Genomic DNA, 25,524 nt, shown 5'->3' on the forward strand with positions numbered 1-25,524 from the left:
GTGTTTTTTTAAAGGTTTTGAGAAGAAGTTCTAGTCTCTTCTATATTTCTAACTTATTTAAAATTTCTATAGAGCCAAGGTGACATTAAATTTAATGTTCATTCGAATCTCTGTTACTGAGTGTACTTTTCCCAAATGTGCTCATGTTAAGTACATGAATAGAAATTGTTCTACCTGGATTTTCTTTTCTTCTTTAGTGTATCAAAATCTCTTCTCATTGAAAGGAAAATTAATGTGTTACAGTGGTAGATATTAGTTTGCTTGACCTTTAACTCCATTTTTTTCCTGGGCACATGGTAAGATTATATATCTCTATATGGAATTTTAAAATGTCTTCACTGTTTGCTTTTATAAATGAAATATGACTGCAGAGAGCATTTGTAACTTCCAGGTAGAAGCCATTAAGAGACAATGTATAGTATGTCCCCTTCCCTCTGCCATGGTGACTAGAGAGAGGAAGCTCCATTTACCTGAGCCCCATTGTAAGAAATACCTGAGACAAACTTACAGCCAGAATGAGAAATACACATATGTATTTGTTTGTTTGTTTTAAGCCATTGAGGTCATGGTTGTTAGTTACCACAAGATAGCCTGGTATCTCCTGGTTAACACAATGTGTTGGGGTGTTTTGAAAAGTCTAAGATATTAGTATTCTACTTAACATTTAAACATTAGGTCAAATAACACCTTCAACACCAACATAGGCACTCCCATATTATGCATCATTCAGAAAGTTTAGAGGTGTTTTTAAGTTAAAACTTCACCTTGAAGAAGCATATTGATCAGTTTTATGGTTTGAAAGGGTTTAAGTACAGTGTGTTTATGGTGGAATGTGTTATCCAATATTGAAACATAGGTTCATTACTTATAATACAGATTTCTTCACACATTTGTTTCACAACACCTAGATGTAGTTTACAAAGCTGGAAAAAAATAAGATGGCTATTTTAAAGAGTAAATCTCATTATTAATACATGTTATTTTATCTACTAGATGAAGCAAATGACATTAATGATTTTTCAATTTAGGTAATAAGGAAAGTCTCTTGATTATGTTTCCTTTAGAGGTGTTGTATCCATCATCTTCTCTATAGTTCTGCTGTTACCTGTGTAGTTCAAGTTCTGACCATCTTCTTCTGGACCTCTTAAAAGAGTTACCAGTGTGACTTTTCCATATCCTAATCTTCCCTTTATGTGTTTTCAGAGCAACGTTATCAAACAAAAACCCCCTTCTTAAAGAATTTCAGTGGCTTCCTTTTGCCCATAGAATGGAATCCAATCTCTTTCTCACAACTTAGAAGATCTTGCTAATGAGACCACAGTGGAGAATGTTCTACCTGACCATAGCCTTCTTCCTTCCTACACTCCATGTTCAACCATACTGAAATAGTCACAGCTCACATAAGAGGCTAAGATCACTTAGTCTTCTGAACTTTTGTCCACAATTCTTCCTGTGTTAACAACATCACTTTCAAGGCAAACATGTCAGTAAATACAGCAGCATCACCATGAACACTTAGCCATTAATCTCTACTTCAGTATGACTAAATGAACACTGTTTCATCATCTGGTACCTTGTCTCTAGTTGTTTTCCCTAAAATTGGACTTTCATTATTCCAGACCTATCCCAAATTCAACATAAACCTCTGCTTACTACAAGATCAGTTTAAACTCTTGTACTTGTGTTGGTCCACATTCCTCCATAATGAGTTGCCAACTACTTTTCCAGGCCCATCAACCCCTCCCCCACTATATGCTCCCTCAAAGACTGTCAGTCTGAGATACTCAGCCACTCCAAACACATCTGACTTTTTGGGAGCGCTTATTCATGCACTGATCCTTCTATCATATCTGTTTTTTGAATGTTGTCAATTTAAGTCTTCATTATTTGTATAGTAAATTATTATGTGTGTGGTTTTAAACATTGTTTGGAAGCATATAAAATGAAATTAGTATTTCTTATTTTTTCCCTTCTGCTCATTATCTATTTCCCCAAGAGGCTACCAGTGTTTCTGTATCTGTTTTTAGTATTCTGATGATTATGAGCAGTATAACATTTTATTTATTTTTGTTTTTTGCTTTTTTACACTGTATATCTTAATTTAATTTAATTTTTTTTAACATCTTTATTGGAGTATAATAGCTTTACAATGGTGTGTTAGTTTCTGCTGTACAACAAAGTGAATCAGCTATACATATACATATATCCCCATATCTCCTCCCTCTTGTGTCTCCCTCCCATCCTCCCTATCCCACCCCTCTAGGTGGTCACAAAGCACCAAGCTGATCTCCCTGCGCTATGCGGCTGCTTCCCAATAGCTATTTATTTTACATTTGGTAGTGTATATATGTCCATGCCACTCTCTCACTTCGTCCCAGCTTACCCTTCCCCCTCCCCGTGTCCTCAAGTCCACTCTCCACGCGTGCGTCTTCATTCCTGTCCTGCCCCTAGGCTCCTCAGAACCTTTTTTTTTTTTTTTGGATTCCATATATATGTGTTAGCATACGGCACTTGTCTTTCTCCCTCTGACTTACTTCACTCTGTATGACAGACTATAGGTCCATCCACCTCACCACAAACAATTCAATTTCGTTTCTTCCTATGGCTGAACAATATTCCACTGTATATATGTGCCACATCTTCTCCATCCATTCACCTGTCGATGGACACTTAGGTTGCTTCCATGTCCTGGCTATTGTAAATAGAGCTGCAGTGAACATTGTGGTACATGACTCCTTTTGAACTATGGTTCTCTCAGGGTAACATTTTAAACAGAATATTAAATTGAATAGATCCATTAAACTGTAGGGTTTAATGCAACTTAAAGTAAATGCTTCATCGTTTTCAGTTTTTCTTTCATGATATGTTTTTATCCATTTTTTTCATTTATTTATACTCATTTTGTTGAACTAAAAGGGACATGTGTTCTTACTGTAATAAGTGAAATAGTACACAAATGGTGTAAAAAGTTAATAATTTCTTCTAACCTCTATTCCCACCCCTGCAGTGTAATCAATCTTAGCAGATTGCTGTATTTCTTTGCCCATTTATCACCAGTCATACAATCCTATGAAACATATGTGCACATCCATAGGAGTGGCAGACACTGTTAGTCACTCATCCAATATTCATTTTTCTCTGCTACCTTACAAATAGAACCCATTTTTTTAGGGAGGGAGTTGCCAGTGTGCCCAGTTAAAATATTTGCTATTATAGACTTCCTTTCAGATTGGGGAACAATGTGACAAACTTCTTGGCAGTGAAAAGGATGTGGATGTCAACTAGGTAAGCTTTTGCAAAAATTTTTAAAGGGAGAGAAGCTCAGCTGTCCCCGTGTAAGCTTTTCTTTTAGACTCTTCTATTATCAGATAGTTGTGATAACTTCTAGTCCTTGGAGATGGCTTGGTAAAACTTTTCTCAAGTGGGTGGACCTTTCAAATATTGAGAAAACATTTGGAAAATTGTTGATACCTGCAAGACAAGGACACCAGCAATTCTGTCTTTGTCACAAGGATTGATATCTACCAATCACAGTAAAATAGAACATACGTGATTCGTTTGTTAAATCTATCAGCTGTTTCTATAAACTGTATGTTGTAGAAAAAATGAATCACAAATTATGAAATAGAATCTTGGATGATATTTATTTATGATTTCTTAGATTTAAAGTTGTAAGGCTTGGTGTCTTTAGAAATTTCTTATTTCGATTACTTATTTAATGAAGGAAATTCTATCTTTGTGAAATTCAAAAACAAATGTTATCCTAGGGTGGAATGTTTAATTTTGAGGTCCTGTTTAATGCTGAGTACAATAGCTAAGTCTGTGGTTTTCTTTTCCAATGACAATTTTAATAAATACGTACAGAAATGAGTATCAGTTGTGTTTAATGATTATAATGTATTAAACTAGCTCTGTTAATTTCTACTTGCCTCTAACTTATTATGTCTTTTCCTATGAATAGGCTTATGTTTTCCATGTGAAGAATAATGTAAATTTTGCATTTTTTATCACAATAATTATTACATGCAAGTTAGCATGAACATTTACAATTCTGTGTTGATTTAACTTAAGATGTTTTTCTTGATATTAAAGAGAGCATAATTCAGTCTAAATGATATATTTCAGCATAAAATAGTATAATTCAGCCTTTGTAATTGGATAGTTCTTTTTTCAGGGAGGTTCTTATATATGTAGTGGTGAAGGGTAGATGTGAGTTCACAACAGCCTCAGAACTTGAGGCAAGGAAGGGAGCGTTTCTTCACCTAATTTATAACTTTAAAAATGTGACTTCCAGTATTTATAATTCACAGCCAGCAAATTTAAAATTGATATAATCTTGAAATGAAGTCAGCAATGTTTATTCTAAATTTAAGTAAAGCTTTTTTTCCCTTCTCTTTCTCTTCTCGCTGACGTGTGTTTCCAACATAGTTTTCTTTCCTATTTAACTTTCACTTCTTGACTTTTGGCTTATACTCAGCTGCTGCTTTTTCTGGTAAACCATGTCATCATCTTTATTTTGCATCTTTCTAAAATCTTCCCTTTTTTTATTATTTGCATGGGTATAAGCTTTCAGAGTTCTAGTTGGTCCAAGGACAACCTTTATCTTGCCTTTTGCATTTCACAAATGAAATCAGAATGAGAGGTAACTTACCTGATGACCCAAGCCAACAGAAGAACACATGGAGGCCACTATCTAATCATTCCAAATTGGGGACAGTCAAAAAATTATCAGGCTAAAAAAAATCACAAGGTGTCAATCAACACTATACTAAATCGAGCGAATTATGTAATGCTTAGCTTCTGAGCAAAAGTACCTTTATTTATGAACTGATACTGCTCAATTTTACTGAATTCTTGGATAAAGTTAAAACAAATTACAAAAAAGTACTTTCTAAATTAGAAAATATTCCATTTAGTTTAGGTGCATTATTAATTATTAAGACTAGATTATGAGAAAAAAATTAACTAATGACATATTTAGAAAAACAGCCTACATGTACTAACCAGATCTCTAGTGCTGGTAGGTTAGTGTAGTAGAATGACAGAAGAATCAGCTCAAGACTCAGGAATGGGGGAGTATTCAACAGTTAACTTGATAGATCCCAGGGCAGTTAAATGCAGTCACGTTTTTGTGTAGTGCAGTAGGCAGAATGCTAAGATGACCCTTACTGAATCATACATGCCTTTTAAAAATCTTTTCCCCTTTGAATATGATACAACCTAGGACTTGCTTCTTGCCATTAGAATATGACAAAAGTTGTGAGATAATCACTCCCATGAGTAGGTTATATAAGACTCCATATGAGTAGACCGGTATAAGAGCTTCTCCTATCGGCTTTGAAGAAGTGAGTGACTGTGTTGTAAACAGCCCGTGAGCAGGCCACAGTACAAGGATCTATGAGTAAGAGGGCCTCTGGGAGCTGAAGCAACCCCTGTCTGACAGCCAGCAACAAAGTGGGGCCCTCAGTTGATACAACAGCAAGGATCTGAATTCTATCAACAACCATGTCAGTTTGGGAAAGGATCCTGAGTTCCAGAAAAGAAAGCAGCCAGGCCAACAAGTAGACTGCCAAATTGTGAGGCCCTGAGCAGAGGACCTGAACTCCTGACCTGAAAACTGATAATGAAGCTATGTTGTTTTAAGCGTTAAATTGTTAATACTGTGTTATGCAACACAGAAACTAATACATGTAATGAAAAGGGTTTAATCTAGCCTCTAGGAGTAAAATGTTCACTTCATATTTTAGAGACAGGGGAGGCATTTTTATCCAGGAAAAAAGGGCCTGGGGCTAGCTTGTAAAAAAAACAAGACAAAACAAAGTAAAAAAACAAACCATGCACACAGAGAAATATCAGGATAAATTAGCAAAATAATTACAATTTTTTTACATTGTCTATATGGGTGAATATTAAGGAATCTATTAAAGAGCTATTTAATTGCTGCTGCAAAATAAATAGCATGCTTTTCTGTTAAAGAGCACACTATTTAACATAGAAATCACTGGAAATAGAAAGCTAAGGAAACCAAGTATGAATTGTTACTCTATCAGAATTATTTTATTAAACTTAGACCATGTTTTATTTAAGAAGGCAAGCACTATTTTTCTTTACTTTGTTTTAAAACTATGAAGTAAAACTCTACACTTTTCTTTAGACTCATTCTAGGATTTTGTGTGTGTGTCAGGGATGGAGAAGTGTTTGCTAATTTTCTTTAACAACAAGTTAACAGAAATGATTTTACTTCAAAATAATCACTATGATGAGAATGCTGTAAACTGATATGTTCACGGCTTGCTTGTATACATGCACAATACTGTAATATTTTTGGAAAATATTTGGTAATACATAAACATCAAGTGACATAAACAAATCAAGCCCTTTGAGCCAGTTATTCCACAACTGGGAATAGATCCTAAGGAAATAGCTAAAATTTGTAGAACTTTACAGTAAATGACATTTATTGCTCGATATAATGAAAATGTTTCAATAAATCTAAATCTCTAAATGTAAGGAAATTGTTAACAATACCAGGCATTAAGGTAATTTTACAAGCAGTTTACAATTAGTGAGTTTCTGAGGTCTCTAAATCTAGTTTGCTCACATCCTCAGGGGAAGCTCTGGAGAATTGAGTCTACAATCCTCTGACTTTCTATCCAACAACTGCTATTTCCATGCCCTGCTATGTCCTTGCCTGCAGAGCTACCTCCTCCTATAATAAAAAGCAATTTTTAATGACTGTGAACATTTCTGAAGAATATATTATTTGTCTTATTGCGAGCGTATGTGTGTGTTTGTGTATGTTTATACCCTGCAGGTGAGAGAGAGTTTATTGTGCACGGTAACCTGAAAAAAACTATGGGCTTTAGGAGAAGGAGAGTTGGTTCAAAGTTTAAAATTTTATTCTTTTCCCCACTAGGCCAGAGAAAAGGAATCATGCTTAAAGCTACAGATGGTGGCAGCTGAAAGGGAAGCAGATGAACAAATACCAAGCATCAGAAAATGGAAGTAAGTGGTGTGCCTTGGGTGTTAGCCTGGGAGCTGCAGAGCATCCCTGGTGGTTCCCAGAAAGAGTATGTAGGAGAAACTCATTTCTTTCTTCATTCCAAAGTGACCATCTCTACTCCATAGCTCAAATGAATTTCTTTTTGTTGGAGTCTCCCTCAACCTTCTCCCCCACCTCCAAGCTGTGATGTGCATGAACAGTGGATTGAAAATGAGGGAATCCCTGTTCCCTGCATGAGGAAAAAAGGATAAGAATTGTTCTCCTATCATTTCATATCTGTTTCTCCTGTTAGGCTGTTTAAGAGGTTGAGTACGCCAAGAAGACCCCCCAGAATGAATAATGAAGTCTAGTAGGCTTCTACTTGGTGCTTCTTGCCCAAGTCATGCTTCCCCTTTCTTCTAAAACACAGTTACAGACTCCAACTGATAAAAGGCATCTGAAGCACAATTTAAAAAGTACTGATGCAATTTACTATTTCCCTTGAAAGTAAAATAACTCATATTTCCATATGAATGTCAAGTTAGAAGCATAGCTTTTAAAATTTTTCTGTCATTATGAATCTCAAACTTTATAACATTTCATGCTTTATAATATTCTTGATTTTTCAAAATAATAATATAAGCATTATAAATTACTTATTGGAAATTATACCAAACATCAAAATAATGCCATTTGTGGTCACAGCGAATATTTATAAATCAGATATAAATTTTTTCATATGACTTGAATCAAATACATGAGACCTGTATGCAAATTCAAGGCTGGACAATGTTGATACAGGGATAGTTTTCAACTTGTTAAAAGGAAGTGTGTGCACTCATTTGTATTTGTACCTGGGGAAAATTGTCTGGACAGAAGTAACTTATTGCATTTTGTATAAGTATATCCCTCAAGTAAAAGTAATGATTGCAATATTTAATCTAAACACGAATCACAAACACTTTGAACTCAAAGTATTCAAATACTGTTCCTTTTAGGTTTTCTGTTGAGATACAAACGCTATACACATCCAAAACATGGGGCTTATTCAAATAGTCATTCTAGGTATGCAAATTCTCTTTGTCATGTAAAATATAAAGACAAGAGACCTAACTCAAACAGGTAGATATATTCTTTCAAAGATGAGAATAAACATCTATTAAATATTTTCTAAATTAATTCATTGGTTTATTTATTAATTTAAGCATTCATTTAGTTCCACCTGATATGAAAATGTAAGTGTTGCAAACTTCTCGGTATTTTAAGAGAAATAAGACCTCTAGATACATCATATTTGACTGGCAATCTATTTAGTAAATTTTCAGTAGATGTGCAGCATACTGAATGGCCAATAATGTATTGTTGATTAAGCATTTAAAGGATATTTATTGATATTCAAGTATTTTAAAAAGAGAAAAAAATAGATTTCTTTTTCTAGAATGTGATCTTGAAAGATTAAAGACTGCAACCGCCATCAAAAAGTCAGCGCTTAACATCATTTGCATTTATTCTTTTACGTGTTTATTGTCTGTCCTCCCACTAGAGGGCAGGGCCTTCTCAGTTTTGTTAACCAATTTAGCCTCATGGCAGTTAGTAGGTGCTCAAAAAAAATTTTTTTTGAACAAATGAATTGAATAATTCTTTGGATTTATGCAATCCAACTTTTTGAATCCTACATTAAATGATATGCTTTAACTTCTCTCATGGTCCCACTGACCTGCACTGCTTATACCACATATGACAGAAAATTCCAGTTTGGCTTGTGAGTTTGCGGATAAGTACAGTTATCAGGCTACTGTGAAGTTGAAACTTCAGACAAGCGCAAGGATCTCAGCTGAGCCATCAAAAACAAAACCTTTGTGAAAGCATTCCAGCTGAAACTTATGGTTTACAATCAACTAGGTTTTATCTTCACTGTGATGTAGCAGCAGGCGTCTCAAAGCATCAGTTGTCCAATCATGCCCCTGTGAAGATGGCGGGCAGCTGGCTGATTTCACAGAAAGGATGGTGCTAAAAGCACAATGAGTCTGTTGATAGAATCTCTTCTGTTTCCAGTATATTCTATAAAAAATAGAGCATTTTAAAATATGCTATCATTTTAGCTGCAAACTACTCTTTCCATTAAAATTTCCCCTAAGGATATTGAAAGAACTCTAGCAAATTTCATATGTGGTAGTGGACTACATGTATTCTCTTATACAACTGTACCTATCAGAAAACAGATGAGACCACATAGGCAGTATTATTATAATCCAGGTAAGAGATTTATTTTCCAAATGGCTAGCCAGTTAACCAACAGCATTTGTTGAAAAAAAAAAATCCATATTTTCTCCATGTTTTCTTTTCTTCTGCTGGGTAGATTTACTATAATAATCAAAACAATTTGACACAGATATATATATATATATATATATATATATATATATATATATATGTATATATACACACACACATATATATACACATATATACATACATAGACATATATGTGTTTAGATTTATCAAATGTAAAAGATGAAATCAAAAACGATTTTGATTTAGTTATATTGAAGACTTTAGTGAAAATTGGCAGCTTTATAATGTTGAGATTTGTCATCCAAGAACAAATCATAATCATTGCTTTCACTTTGTGAAGAACCACCACAACAATAAAAGCTAACTTTTGTTGAAAACTTACTTGGTGCCGTTATCATTCAAATCATTATATGCTTTAACTCCTTTAATCCCCCACTACAATGTATGGTAACTACTATTACTATCATTTCCATTTTACAAATGAGAAACTGAGGCCCGGACAGGTTAAGTGATTTGCCCAAGACCATGCAAGGAGCAGGCAGATCAAAGCCATCTGCCTCTCACAGAGGATCTGTTCAGTCTTAATTCTGTCATCTTCTCTGATATTTTGTTGATACTTGCTTATTTTCTCTGTTCTTTCTGTCTTTTGCTATGTGGTCTGTTTGGCACCTCATAGAAGTTATAATCTGTTTTATTTACTCAGAAGTAATTTTTTTTCTTTAACTCACAACTTAAACCTGCCTTTCTTACTTTATTAACTTCAGGAAAAAAAATATCTACAAATTCCCTGATGTGGAAGATGAAAAAATTGATGAACTAATAAAAGATTTCTTCAACCTCTCTTCCTCATTCTTAATAAAATATTCTGGGATTTTTAGCACAATCACCAGAGATAGTTAACAGCATTTAGTATGTTTTACATTTATATAACTTGTCTTTTCAGAAAATAAACTATATTATTCATTTCTTAGTACAATCATCACAGTTATTTAGTTAAGCCTATATTTTAATGAATGTGCTTATCTCTATCAATCCTTTCACACCGTATGATATGAGGTTAAGATGCTTCCTTTGGAAGTAAGTTTTAAAAATCCCACTCAAATTGCCTTAAAAACTTAGGAAATATATATGCCATAATTAGAAGTTCACAGATGACACAGGATCTAAGAACATTGCAATGGACTTGGTCTCAGTGGTGTTATGGAGAACCACTGTTACCTTTAACCTCAGACCTAGAGCAAGTAGCTGCAGAAATTTTAGGAAACTCAGTCACATCCAAAGATAACGAGATGAAAAGGAGAAAAATATCTAAGTGAAAAAGAGGAAGTTTCTCTTTCTTCTCTCTTAGGCATAGAGATACTTCTCACAGAAGTCAGTAGCATACTTTCCCTCCAGTGTTGTTGGAAGTTCCATTCCCATTTTTGAAATTTTACTGGGAGGAAAACTGGAATGAACTGAACATGTTTACTTTAGATTAATTATGTGGGTTTTTTAATTTTGGGAACTCGATCAAAAATCCCCTAAACACTATCCTCTTCATAAGTGAGCTATTTTTTTGGATCATTTTGTAAATATCTAGAATATCAGTGAAGAATTATATTTCCTGAATTACTGCATACTAAGTATATCATCCTGATGCCTTTGTATATGAAATACAACTTCCTGAGTAAGTAATTCAGAATTCACAATATTTTCCTTTGTACTCAATAGGTAGGCATTACTACACTAATTTCTGGCACTAAATAGTATCCTTTGTATTTGTCACCTATTTTACGTTTTTATACTCTTCATATCACTATTGTATCCTCTAACTTCTGATTTTTTTGTAGTTGTGTATTTTCTATGAAAGTTTTTTCCTTCATTAAGCGTTCTGTCAGTTCATTCTGTGCTATTAGTACTTGATCCTTTATCACTTGTTTTGTGAATTGCATGTTCTCTTTAATTTCCAGGAGGTAAATTATTACTTGCTAAAAAATTTCTTCTGTCTCTTAAGATATATCTTCTTCTGGAATGTTTTTTCAGTTTTTTCCATACTGTGTTTATATGCTCTACCTTTATTCCTTTTTTTTTTCTTTCTATCGCCTCTGTGACTATTAATAAAGTATATATCGACTGTAGATTTTTGTAGAACTTACATATTTTTTTCTCTTTTATCTGACTTTGGATAAATCCACCTAGACCATTTTTTTTCTTTTTGCATCAAAATTCATTGTAAGGTTTTCTGTTGACTCTCCCGCTTTTTCCTCAAGGCATTGTTTGAATCATACCATAAAAGGATTAATGTGAGGACTAGAATTTGGTATGATTCGGTTGTATTTTTTCCTTGGCAACTCTTCAGATTACTGAAGAATTTATGGCATTATTCAAGAAACTTGTTGCATTCTGTAACTTTGACTTTTAAGCTCTAAATCAAAAGGCATCCCAGCAAAATAACCAAAAAACCACAGTCTAGGTAGTGTTGAGGGCTTTGTAATTCTAGTAATTAGATTGGAGGTGAGCAAATACTTTGGTGGTACAGGGAACAAACGATTCGATTTGCATGACCATTGCTGCAGAGATTAACTATAAAAACATTATTCGACAGACATTCTCTTCTACAAGGCATATATATTTGTAATAGATTTTATAGTTTAGAGCACTTTTAGGTTCATAGCAAATTTGAGCAGAAGGTATAGAGAGTTCTCCTGTCCCTCCTGCCTGCACACACATACAACTTCCCCCAATACCGACATCCCGCACCAAAGTGGTACATCTGTTTGCAGTTGATGAACCTACATTGACACATCATTACTAAGCAAGTCCATAGTTGACCCACAAAAACAAACCCAGAACAATTAAGAAAATGGTAATAGGAACATACATATCGATAATAACCTTGAATGTAAATGGATTAAATGCCCCAACCAAAAGACGCAGACTGGCTGAATGGATACAAAAACAAGACCCATATATATGCTGTCTACAAGAGACCCACTTCAGACCTAGGGACACATACAGACTGAAAGTGAAGGGATGGAAATAGATATTCCATGCAAATGGAAATCAAAAGAAAGCTGGAGTAACAATACTTGTATCAGATAAAATAAACTTTAAAATAAAGACTGTTACAAGAGATAAGGAGGGACACCACATAATGATCAAAGGATCAATCCAAGAAGAAGATATACCAATTATAAATGTTTATGCACCCAACAGAGGGCACCTCAATACATAAGGCAAATGCTAACAACCATGAAAGGAGAAATCGATAGAGTTACTCTTGGTGTTGTACATTCTATGCATTTTGACAAATGTATAATGATATGAATCCCCCATAATAGCATAATTCAGAATATTTCCACTGCTTTAAAAACTCCAAAGTCATCTAAGCTTTCTCCTTTGTTATCTTCTAGGAGTTTTATAGTTTTGCATTTTACATTTACAACTGTGATCCTTTTGGTGTTAATATTTATGATGAGTGTAAGGTCTATCTAGAGTCTGTTTTTTTTTTTGTTTTTTTTTTTTTTTGCATGTTGATGTCCAGTTGTTCCAGTGCTGTATGTTGAAGAGACCATCTTTACTCTGTTGTACTGCCTTAGCTTTTTAAAAATAGATTGGTTGACTGTATTTATGTAGGTCTATTTCTGGGCTCCAGGGCATATTTTTTCAAAGGCAAATTTTAGTGTTTTTATAATCTAGTTAAACCTACATTTGTTCTCATTGAAGGGAATGGGTAAAGCCTCACCTGCTGGATCCTTCTTTCCTCCACCCCAGTGGCTGCTTCAATAGAACAGTTACTGTTCCAAGAAAATCAATGTGATAAACTATTTGATTAAAGTTGATATACAGATGCATACTAAACATTCACACTTACACACACACACACACACACACACACTCACAGCCACAGAAGTTTTATGCCTGGTGGATTCCCATTCTTTCTCAATAGTAACATGAGAGAATTTAATCAATTGTGTAAAATTCTCAAGTGCTCATAATGTAATTTGCATGATAGGTCTTATTTACTCTCAAAAGGTAGTGCTCCAAGTAATCTTGTGATTATCTTTGAGTGTATTCTTTTGTCGAAGCTTGAACACTCTGTTCTTCAATGTTGTGCATTTTTTAATAAAACAATTCAATGAAAAGGAGAACATCCTCTCCTTCATCCCTTAGAAAGCATAAATACATTTTTTAATGTACCATTATCATTCCTATAACAATTTTGGTGGATCTCAGCATATCATGATTAATTTATATTAAATGGAAATCAGAAGTTTTCAATCTAATATAAACTGGTGGATTGAACTACATTTTTGGGACCTGTATTCATGTGGGCTCAGTAATTTGAAATCTAATTAGTAAGGAATTTTAAATCAAGTTGAAATCATTTGGCTGAAAGTCAAAGGTAAATTATACCCTCAATAATTTGGCTTACCATTGTTATGACAAGAATTAGAGTAAGGATAAACCTACTGTAAGCTTCTTGAATACCAGATCTGCAAGGGACAGGAGGACCAGAACTACAGATCAATCAGTAAAGAAGAAGAACACCTACTTTCTAAGTGGCTCAATATGGATGGAACTAGGGAGGCAATTGTTTTAATCAATTTAAGTCTTCTCTATATTTTATTTAAAAAGACACAGATATGGAGTACAGTGTTTAAGGGAAAGTCCCAGAGGCCCTCTCTGAAGCCATCATTGCATGATTGATCCTACTTTGGGTGGTTGAAAGAGAGAAAACAACCTCAGTGGAAATATGTGTGCCTGTCACTTTGTGGGGATCCTAGGACATCAGTCAAAAGTTGCTAGATACAGAGGGAAAAAATACTAAGCTCTATGTCTTCTGGAATTTGCTGATCTATGGACATAAAACTTCAGTAAAAAGGAATCCCGTGGTACTCTATTTCTATGTCTTTCCAATAAAATATGGAGAAGACAGCAAACTGATTAAAACAATTACATCTCTTGTCTTTCCTATATAGAGCCACATAGAAAGTAAGCTTTCTTCTTTACTGTTTAATCTATACTCTTGATCATTCTGTCTCCTGTAGATTTGGTATTTAAGAAGCCTAAAGAAGTTGCTATCTTTACTCTAATTCTAGCCATAACCATTAAAATTATGATTATTGCACTCAGTATCTATCACTAGATTTCATTTCAAAGAAACAATGACAGAAACCAAAATTTAAGTTTTAGAAATTTCTCTTTTCCTTATGATTATGTAATTTCTCAGCCACTTCAGGCAACTACAAAGTTTAAAAGCAGAATCAATGCAAATTTCCTTTTCTTATTCCTTTCTTCATCTGGGTTGACATCTAAGTTCTGACGTTGGTTAGCAGCTGTAGTACATCATGGCATTTGAATGTTTGGCCTGTGGCAGCATCCGGTGACCAATGCATCTAGACTAGCTGCTTTGATCTAAATGTGTCCCCCCGCCCCATCAATATGTTGAATCCTAACCTCAAAAGGTGATACTATTAAGAGGTGGGACCTTGGGAGGCTCTGCCCTCATGAATGGAATTAGTACTCTTATAAAAGAGGCTCTACAGAGATCCCTTCCCCCTTCTAACATGTGAGAATCACAGAGAAAATGCACCAGCTATAAAACCAGAAGAGGGCTGTCACCAGAACTCAACAGTGCTGGTGTATGGATCTTGAACTTTCAGCCTACAGAACTATGAGAAATAAATTTCTGTTGTTTATAAGCCATTCAGTCTGTGGTATTTTGTTATAGCAGCCCAAATGGACCAAGAAACTAGTCTATACCACAACCATTGCATACAATTCCACAAAAATCCAAAATAGCTAGTTACAGGCAACTGTACACAAGTATACACGGGGATAACAGTAGTTCCTACTTATAGTGGTATTATAAGTATTCAGTGATTTAATATATGAAGAGTATTTAAAATGACTGTCACACAATCTTCTAAGTTATAATCATCAACACCATCATCGTTATTATTTTTCATTTCCACTCGTATTAATTATATGTGATTGTTGTTTCTAATGTTTCTGTTTCAACCACGCTTCACTGACAGCACCTCAGCGTATCTGTTCTGCTTATAGGAGGAGCAGGAGGGCACAGCTGGTGCAGTAAACAGGAAGGAGCAAGAAGCAAAAAGCGTGATTTAGCCTCTGTAGACATCAACACAAAGCACCTAAATTTACTTAAACACACACACACACACACACCCCCCCCCAGAGTGGGCTGTCAAGAACTGTGAAGGATCTGAGATTTTATCCTACTTGCAAGCTAACAAGTTAGCTTGCCACAGTTTCATACATGGTGGCAGACTCCTGGGTCAGAGATAAAGGACTTTATTACTCATGGTTTAGCAGGCAGCTTGAGCTTCGTGTTCTCATTGGGAACCCCTTGCTCTCCAGTCCCCAAGAGTGATGAAGAGGCGGTCCCTTTTGGACACTGCACACATAGTGGGTTGTTTCCCAACTGAAGAAGTCCAAGCTTTGGGTATCACCAATCTTATAAAAGGATTGCAAACTCTTACCTCAGATGGGGACATTATTTTTATTTTCCTGGACAGCAAATCCATCTACCCTCTTCCCTGAAGAGAGATATTATCTCTACTTTCTAAGGCTGTTTGTTATTCTGGAAAAGGTAGCCCAAAACAATCTGATACTAGGCATACATAAACAACATTTGGAGAATGGCCTCCCTAAAAGCACATGGATTGAAATGACATCTCTTTCCCTTAAGATGCATGATAACTTTAATGTTGCAGGGAATTTATTAAAACATATTTTGATTTATTTTACTTTTATTATATTAAAGTAATGCGGTGATGACAAATAAACCTCCAAAATCCAAGAGCCTAACATGGCAGTTACATAAAGTATATCTATTGCTATGATATGTGAAGTCCAGAATGATAGCTCCTAATAAGTGGGTAATTCTTCAAATAGTGGTATGTATAAGAATTCTAGCTTATTCCATATTGTGACTCTAATATCTTCAGCACAAGTCTACCAAGTTTGCCGTAGGCTTGGTCTTCATTCCAGCCATCTTAGAAGAGAAGCAATCTCAGTGGATCATATGTGGGAGGGTTTTATAGGCAGAACTCTAAGTGACACACCTCATTTCACCCACATTCTACTTATTGTCTAGCATTTAGTTACATGACCACATCTAACAGCAAGGTAAGCTGGGAAATGTAGTCTAGTTCTGTGTGTAAGAAGAGAAACTGGTTTCAGTACAGTACTCAGTTTGACAGTCTCTCACACATTCAACTTAGATAAGGCTTTATCTAAGTTTAAGCTTTTTAAAACCCATATCTAGAAAAATATATTTAAAATATACATTTAATTTCATTTTGAGTTTTGCTGTGTGCCTTGAGTAGATCTGCTAGCTATGGTACAGAATTAATTTCAAATTAGTTTTCCACAATTTGAAAGTAATTTTGATGTGACATAAATACATTATTGGTTAATCCCTCATATCAGATGTAGAGATTTTGAGGATTAAAAAGATTGATTTAAAGCCAACTCAGAAAAGTATTTATGCATGCATGAATAAATATAAAGCAGCAGAAATGAAAGAACTGGGGTATTGAAACGCTTATATTCAGAAGGATCCAAACAATTTCAGGGAGCTGGGGTCTGCCTAAATTATTTTTTAATATTTAGAGGATAGTAAAACAACTTGGTTGGTTGTAATCATCCCTGGCTCAATTTATTTATCTATGCTGCGTGCAGAGAAGAAATGGAAAAGTAAAATAGTGCTTGGCAAGGTCAACCTCTGGGAACCCTTGGCCACATAGGGCGAGATAAAGAGAGTGGATCAGCTTCTTACTAGTAAAATGTGACTTAGCGATGGCTTAGATCTCTGAACAATTTTATCAGAAATTCACCCTACCTTGTGGGGAACTAGAAATCTTAACAGTACTGGGGATGGAAGATAGCAGTTTTTCCTGTACCTATACCTTTTACTCTGAATTAAGTTTAATTTTTCTTTTAATCACTTCATTTTAGTTTCTCATATTTATAACCTCACTCTGATAATTGCATCGTGTAAGTATTCTTTGTTCATGATCTTTGCTTTCATCTTTCCGTATTTTTCAGCATTGTTCAGTCACCATTTTCCTTGTTGCTATGTGCAGTTTCTATGGTATCCTTTGCCATTAATTTTGTTTCTCAAAATAACCTCCACTCTTTCTCTTTGAGAGGAAACATCACAGAGCAAATAAACATTCCTAGTCCAAGATATATCGAAAGGTTTTAGTCTTAAAAAATAAACAGGTATCATCATTCCTAAACTATTTTGTTTAACCAGAGTGTTGGAGATATCCCCTTTACATGTTTAAAGTAAACATATCACATGGAAATTTGGAAAAAGATAAGAATTACATGTATCATCTTCATTTTATTCTCCCTATTCAAAACCTCTTATAGCATGCTCTTCCAACAACAACAAAAACTGCTACTATCTATTTAGTGCTTACAGTTTGGGATTCAAGGCCAAACACTCCTTTCTCTCCACACCAGGTTTCTGGCTAAAGGAATATACACATCAGCATTTCCAGCCAAATGGGAAACAAGCAATGATTTTTAAAAACTGTGCAAGCAACTTAAAATGCCAAATGTAAGGCTCTCTTTTACATGTTGTAGTGAAGAACAAGATAAGGGCTTACATAAGGGTCTGAAAAGGCATCTCCTCAATCATAAGCCAACCTTCACCTCTGAATCTTCTTTACTCAGGTGTGCCTCAGGAGAGCTGGGTCTGAAGAGGCCCAGGTAGCCGCAAGGGAGAGAATTGCAAGACTGTCTAACATATAAACAACCCTACCCAGGTTTATTGTGGTAGGGAAGTAAGAATTCCAGGATGCTTTTTATGTATCTTTGATATAAGTAATAAAAAAAAAGATGATGTTTGGGATAGAACATGTAACATGCTGTTCAATGCATGTCAAACTTAGCTTAGTCAGATTAGTACCTCTGCTACTTTGGGGATGAGCAAATAAATATGCTGTGAGAAAGTGATGAATGTAGCTTCCCCCCTTTCTGACCAAGGCAGAAATAGGGAAAGAGAAGAATAATCATTCTCCCCTAAACTCACAATATGCTAGCTATTGTGCTAAGCAATTTACATTTTTTTGCAATGTCTTTATCAATGTTGTTATTATACATTTAAACAACTGTTAATACAGATGTAAAATAATGAAAGGTGTTGTAGTAGGTGAACCCATCATTTGACTGTTTTCCCTCAAATCCATTCCTAACATTTCTCTGCCCCTCTATATACCATAAAGAAATAACCCATACAGATTACACTTTCAAAGCCGTAGAAACTGGCAGGAAGTACTGGCAAGGGATGGGAAACGAGAGGAAGGAAGAGCCTTGGTATTGTTCCTCCTGGCTCCTGGCTTCAAATGCAGTGTAGTAGTAGCTGCATCTTCTTTATGGTTCCATTTCTCTTGGGCAACCCCTTTCTCTGAGGTCCCAGCTCCTGATGGGAAGCTGCCTAGATGTTTCCCTCTCCTACTTTGTGGACCTTCCTCTAAGATCACAAGCGGGCGGCCTAGGATCCTGGAGGTAATATTACCTTCTTCCTTCCTAATATCCCATCATCCCGAAGAGTAGAGAGGGCTTTCTTTAGTTTGTAATATCAGGTTCTCCTTTGATCCTTTAACTCTTCTTTTATTTAGGTGACTAACTACTTCCAAACTCATGTTGTCTAATTTCTGTTGAACTATGTGGTGTAGGTTCTAAATTCCTCAAATGAAGACCAGAATGTTAAGCTTAGTTATCCAATACTCACTTGTGAAATATATTTTTTTCTGAATCCTGTTATATATTTTAGGCACTTATCAAATGATCTATTACATCAGGGACTCCTAGAGACCAGTGTATTATATTACTTTTTAAAATTTGTACAGTACGGAGTAAATATAACGCATTAATCGAGAATTAGCCTAATAGTAGAGGAAAATGAACTTATTTATTCATTCAACAAATATTCTTTATGTTCTTTGAGTACCAGCTACATGTCAGATATCTAGTGAAGAGAACACCTGTGGCCCCTGCCTTCAAGAGGTTCATAATCCGTCTTTGTTTCTGGCTCTTTGTAGTATTTGAGCAGGGGGTTCCAAGTAGGTTTTTTCCACCAAAATTAGATTAAGAAAATTTTCAAACATATAAAAAAGTTGAAAGACTATTATAGTAAATACCCACATACTCATCACCTAGATTCTAACTTAATTAATATTAACTGTTCTTATTTTATTATTTATCTATCCATTTATCTCTGGCTCTATTCATGCAAAATATAATCTTTTTTTGGATGTACTTCAGAGTGAATTGGAGTCATCATATACTTCTCCCTAAACACTTTAGCATGAATATCACTGACTAGTTAAATATTTTTAAATTTTTTTCTTGCATATAAAATATTTCCTTACATATAAAATTTACGTACAATGAAATGCAAAAATCTTCCTTACACATTAGCTGAGTTTTGACAAATGTACATACTTCAGACTTTTATCATGATACAGAGCATTTTGATCACTGCAGAAAATTCTTGATATCACTTCATAGTCAACTCCTGTCTATTCTCCATTGAGGATAACACTGTTCTGATTTTATCTACCATGGTTTAGATTTTCCTCTTCTAAGAACTTCTTATAAATAGAATATTACAATATTCACTCTTTGTGTAAGGCTTCATTCATTCAACATTATGGTTTTGAAAGACATCCATGTTATTGTGTGCTTCAGTAATTCATTAATTTTTATTTGTTGCTAGTATTCCTTTGTATGAATACTCTTCATCTGTTTTATCCATTTACCTTTTGAATGACACCTGGATTCTTTCCAGCTTTTGGCTACTATGAATAATGCTACTATTTACTACTAATGTTAAATAGAACAATAAAAAATAATAGAATATCATGCAACATTTCAAGTCTTCTTGTGGGATATAGATTTCCTCTGGTATTGAAAATGCTGGTCATAGAGTGCATGTACATTTAGTTTTAAAAGAAAGTACTGGTTCATATTCCCAAAAGACTGTAACATTTTACCTTCCTACCAATGGCATATGAGAGTTCTGGTTATTCCACAGTCCCAACAAAGCTTGGTGTGAGAATTCTTTTAATTATGGCCCTTCTAATCAATGTGTACTAGTATTTCATTGTGATTTAATGTGAATCTACCCAATGGCTGATAATGTTGAGCACTTCTTCCTGCATATTGTCCATTTTTATATCTTCTTTTGTGAACTGTCTTTTGCCAATTTTTAATGGGGTTATCTTTTCAGTATTGAGTTCTAGAAATTCTTTATATATCCTGGAAACCAGGATATGTTTCACAAATATTTCTTTTAACCTGATAAACGGTTTTCCTTTCCATTTAATTAACAGTGTCTTTTGATGAACAGAAGTTTTTGTTTGTTTGTTTTGTCTTTAATTTTTATTGGAGTATAGTCGATTTACAATGTTGTATTAGTTTCAGGGGTATAGCAAAGTGAATCTGTTATACACATACATGTATCCACTCTTTTTTAGATTCTTTTCCCATATAGGCCATTACAGAGTATTGAGTAGAGTTCCCTGTGCTATATATACAGTAGGTCCTTATTGGTTATATATTTCATATATAGCAGTGTGTGTATATGTCAATTCCAGTCTTTCAATTTATACCTCCCCTCCTACCCACTGGTAACCATAAGTTTATTTTCCACATCTGTAACTCTATTTCTGTTTTGTAGATAAGTTCATTTATATCCTGTTTTTTTTTTTTTTTAGATTCCATATATAAGGAGTATCATATGATATTTGTCTTTCTCTGTCTGACTTACTTCACTCAATATGACAGTCTCTAGGTCCATGAGTGGAAGTTTTTATTTTTGATGAAGTTTTTACAAACTAACCTAATTTATTAGATTTTTTAAATGTTTTAATTGCCACTGTTTTCTTTATTTACAAAATCTGTGTCTATTCCTGAAACATAAAAATACTCTCCATATGTTTTCCTCTAAAAGGTATTACAACGATAACTTGTAGTTTTAGGTCTATGGTTGATCTTAATTTTTGTGTCTAGTGAGAAGTAGCGGATAAAAGTCTTTTCTCTTTTCCATATAAATATCTTGTAATTCCAACATGAGTTGTTGAAAAAGACACCCCAGGCCCCATAGGATTGCTTTAGTGTCTATGATGAAATTTGCCTGACCATGTAAGTGGCTCTCAATTTCTGGACTCTCTATTTTGTCTGTTATTCTCTTTGTAAATCACACAGTCTTGATTGCTATACCTTTATAGTAAATACTAAAATCATGTAGTGTAAGTTATTCAATTCAGTTCTTATTTTTCAAGATTGCTTTGGAGAGTCTGTCTTTTCATTTCCATATAAATTTCAGAATTTTATATTGTTCATTTCTAAAAAATGTCTATTAGTATTATACTTGTAATCGCAATTAAATTACAGATTAATTGATGGATAATTGACAATTTAACAATAATATCTTTCAATTCATGAACATGGCACATATCTCTCCATTTATTCAGCTCTTCTTTAATTGTTCTTAGCAATAGAAGTCTTGTACATAGTTTGTTTAATTGAAATATTCAGATGTTATGCTTTATCTTCTATCAATTTTGGTAAATTTTATATCTTTATTTAACACTTTGGTAGTGCAGTATGCTGACAATTATTTTTCTTATTTACTTTTATCTAAAAATATCTTTAGCCATTATTCTTTTTTTAAATAAACTTTATTTTATTTTTATTTATTTATTTATTTATTTTTGGCTACACTGGGTCTTCGTTGATGCACGGGGGCTTTCTCTAGTTGTGGCGAGCGGGGGCTACTCTTCGTTGTGTTGCGCGGGCTTCTCATTGCGGTGGATTCTCTTGCTGCAGAGTACGGGCTCTAGGAGCGCGGGCTTCAGTAGTGGTGGCATGCGGGCTTAGTTGCTCTGCGACATGTGAGATCTTCCTGGACCAGGGCTCAAACCCATGTCCCTTGCATTGGCAGGAGGATTCTTACCCACTGTGACACCAGGGAAGTCCCTAGCCATTACTCTTGAATGATACTTTCAATAGATTTAGAATTCTAGGCTAATATTTTTTCCCTTTTGGCATTTAAAATCATTATCCAAATCTCTTCTGTCTTGTATGGTTTCTGTGGAGAAGGCAGCTGTCATTTGAATCATTCCCCTGGATATAATGCATTATTTTTCTCTGGATGTTATGAAGACTTTTACATATTGTTGGTTTAAAATAGTTGTACTATGATGTGTCTAGGCTTGCTATTCTTAATATTTATCCAACTTGGTGTTTTTTGATGTTCTTACCTTTACAAATACATAACTTTCACCAAATTGTAAAAATTTTCCCTCATTATTTTTTCAAACCCTTTTCCTGCCATATTGTTCTTCATATTATCCAACCAATATTTAAGCTTATGTTCATATTTCCCTGATCTTTTTATTCTCTGTGGTCTTCAAATCAGATCATCTTTATTGACCTATTTCCAAATTCACTCTTTCCTTAGTCAACTCTAAGTCCATTTAATTGTTTTTTCCCAGATATAATATTTTTCAGCTCTTTAATGCCTCTTGATTCTTTCTTTTTAGTTTTTATTTATTGTTGAAATTTCCATTGCTTATTTCACTGAATTCACATTTTCTTTTACCTCATTTATCATAGTTTATTAGCTGCTTTTAGGTCTTTGTTGTTATTTCCAAAATCTCTGGATTAGTATCTATTGATGGTCTTTTTTCCATAAAGAATGGGTCAATTTTCCTTATTCTTCATATATCAGGTAATTTCAACTTTTTGCCAGATTTTTGAATGTTATAGTTTGGAGGCTGTGAATTCTGTTATATACCTCTGAAGGATACTGATGTTTTTATTTTAGAAGGCAACTAACTTGGTTGGACTCAAAGTAAAACACTTTCTCTTAATCTATAACTCAAAACTCAGTTCAAACCCTTCTTCCCTCCAACACCATCACCCCACCCCGCCCCCGCCCAGCAGGGCTTCTTTCAGTCTGTAATATGCATGCATGCTTCAGTGAGCAGCTAGAGATTTGTACAGAGTTTGCTCATAGAGTATGAAGATCTCAGCTCTGCATCTCTCTTTGCTAGGACGCCCAAACCAATTTCTAGGGTCTATGGTTTCTCTATATTCCATTCAATGGCTGTTCAGGCCCAGAGGTCATAGATTTTCTACTGGAGTTTTAGCTGTCCTGAGCAATGTCGACCATGACTGACTTTCAGGCTAAAAGCCATAAATGTTGGAAACTCGCTCGACATTGTTTCATTCTTCCATAGTAAAATTCCCTCCACAGTATGCCTACTATTTTTCACTGTACCAGAGTTTATTGTCTAGACCAGAGGTTATAGTTTTTATCTGTGAGATGATCAGTCTGTTAGGCACTTACTTGGCCATCCCAGATGTAGAATTTCTATTTTAGAGATATTCCTTTCTTTGGAGTTATGTGCTATTCTTTACTATATATTGTCTGATAATTACGGTTACTATATTTAGAGAGCCTCTAATTTGTGTCTAAGCTTTACTCTAGACAGTCTCATCAGTATATAATATATGTAATGCTTTACACTTTATTCAAGATATATAAGAAAGAAAAACTATAATTAAAAACCAAATGTTTGTAATGTCATCTTTTTCTGTAGAAATCATATATGATGATGAGAAAGAGAATAGAGAATATTGAGAGGGTGTCAGCTAATCATAGATTCTGGAACTTGATTGAATATGCTAACATGAGAGAAGATTTAATATTTTCTTGGAATAGTCCAAACCCCAGTGTGGCTGAAACTTAATGAGCAAATATAAGAATTGCATTAGACCAGACTGGAAAAATTGTTAGGGGCCAAATCAACCAGATGCTCTACAGATTTTGTTAAGGGGATTGGATTTAATGGTAAGTATGATGGGAATCAGTTGAAGAATTTTTAGCAAGGAGTGACTCATCTTGAAGAATCTACATCTTCCAGTGTCTGAATTCACCCTGTTCAAGCCCAAACTTGTTTGAAGTCTTATATATGATATTTAAAATGCACATAAAATACAGCATGTCTGTGTGGCATGTCTGTGTAGGCTCAAATTAGAAATAACGATGTGAAGTGAGATACTGCTACCAGAGAAACATTAACTTGTTAATAAAATTATTATAAAATATTTAGTTATGGGAAAGAAATTAAAAGTTTAATTCAGTTAAAACAATGTTAAGATTTTTCAATATCAGTAAATCTCTTTGCTTTATGAAGCCTTTCCCTTCTACCCTGTCCCATAGAGATGACTATTTTTCTAAAGTTCTGAAACTTGTATACATGCATCAGAACTTGCAATTTAGATGTATTAGCCACCATTATTCATAGGGGATAGTTTTAGCTCTCTACCACTAGTAAAGATTTCTTGGAGGAAAATATCTTATTGTCACACTATGTTTTTAAGCATACAATGTATGCACAACAAATTATCATTAATTAATTATAAATATATGAACTCTTCCATATTTATAATAGAGTGGTGACATTATTTTTGTAGTGGAGTTTCATCTTAATTGAATAACCAACACATAGCAGACCGGTTTCTCAAATTTTTCAAACTTTCAAATACTTTATTTTGATGAATATACTCACCTTATTTCACTCATCAGAGGTTCTGATTTACCTGTCTAGGAAGATGACCCACAGTTATTTTAAGAATCCTCTTCACTAACAAAAAAATCTTCTCAAGCTTTTCTTTTTTCATTTTATATTTATAAAAAGATAGTTTTCACTCATTAAAATTTATTATGTGTATTGAATAATAAGTCAGAAACTGTGAAGGATATGAGCATTCACCCTACTTCTAAGCTAACAAATTAGTCTGATTTTATCTGTACACACACACACACACACACACACACACACAAATGCATGCACACACTGACAGAAGACATAAGAAGACATGAGATCCCTTGATCAGAGACAAACAACATTTATTACTCATAGCAAAAGTAGCAACAAGAACAATATTTTAGCACTGACTACTCAAACCCCAGTCGTCACAGCATGACACAATGGGGAACACATAGTACTTGTACATACAGTGACCTGGACCACAGGAGAGAAAATTTAAAATTAGGAAACTCTGAACTTATTAGGTCTGTTGCTGGCCTGATTGTCCTGCTTTCCAGAGAGAGAGAAAAAGAGAGAGAGAGAGAGATCTTACTTTACTTCGGAATGTAAACAAATGTCTCCAGAGAGGTGAGGAAGGATTTATCTTTATTACCCTCAGAT

Source organism: Eubalaena glacialis, chromosome 5 (assembly GCF_028564815.1).
Source record: "Eubalaena glacialis isolate mEubGla1 chromosome 5, mEubGla1.1.hap2.+ XY, whole genome shotgun sequence".
Taxonomy (NCBI): domain Eukaryota; kingdom Metazoa; phylum Chordata; class Mammalia; order Artiodactyla; family Balaenidae; genus Eubalaena; species Eubalaena glacialis.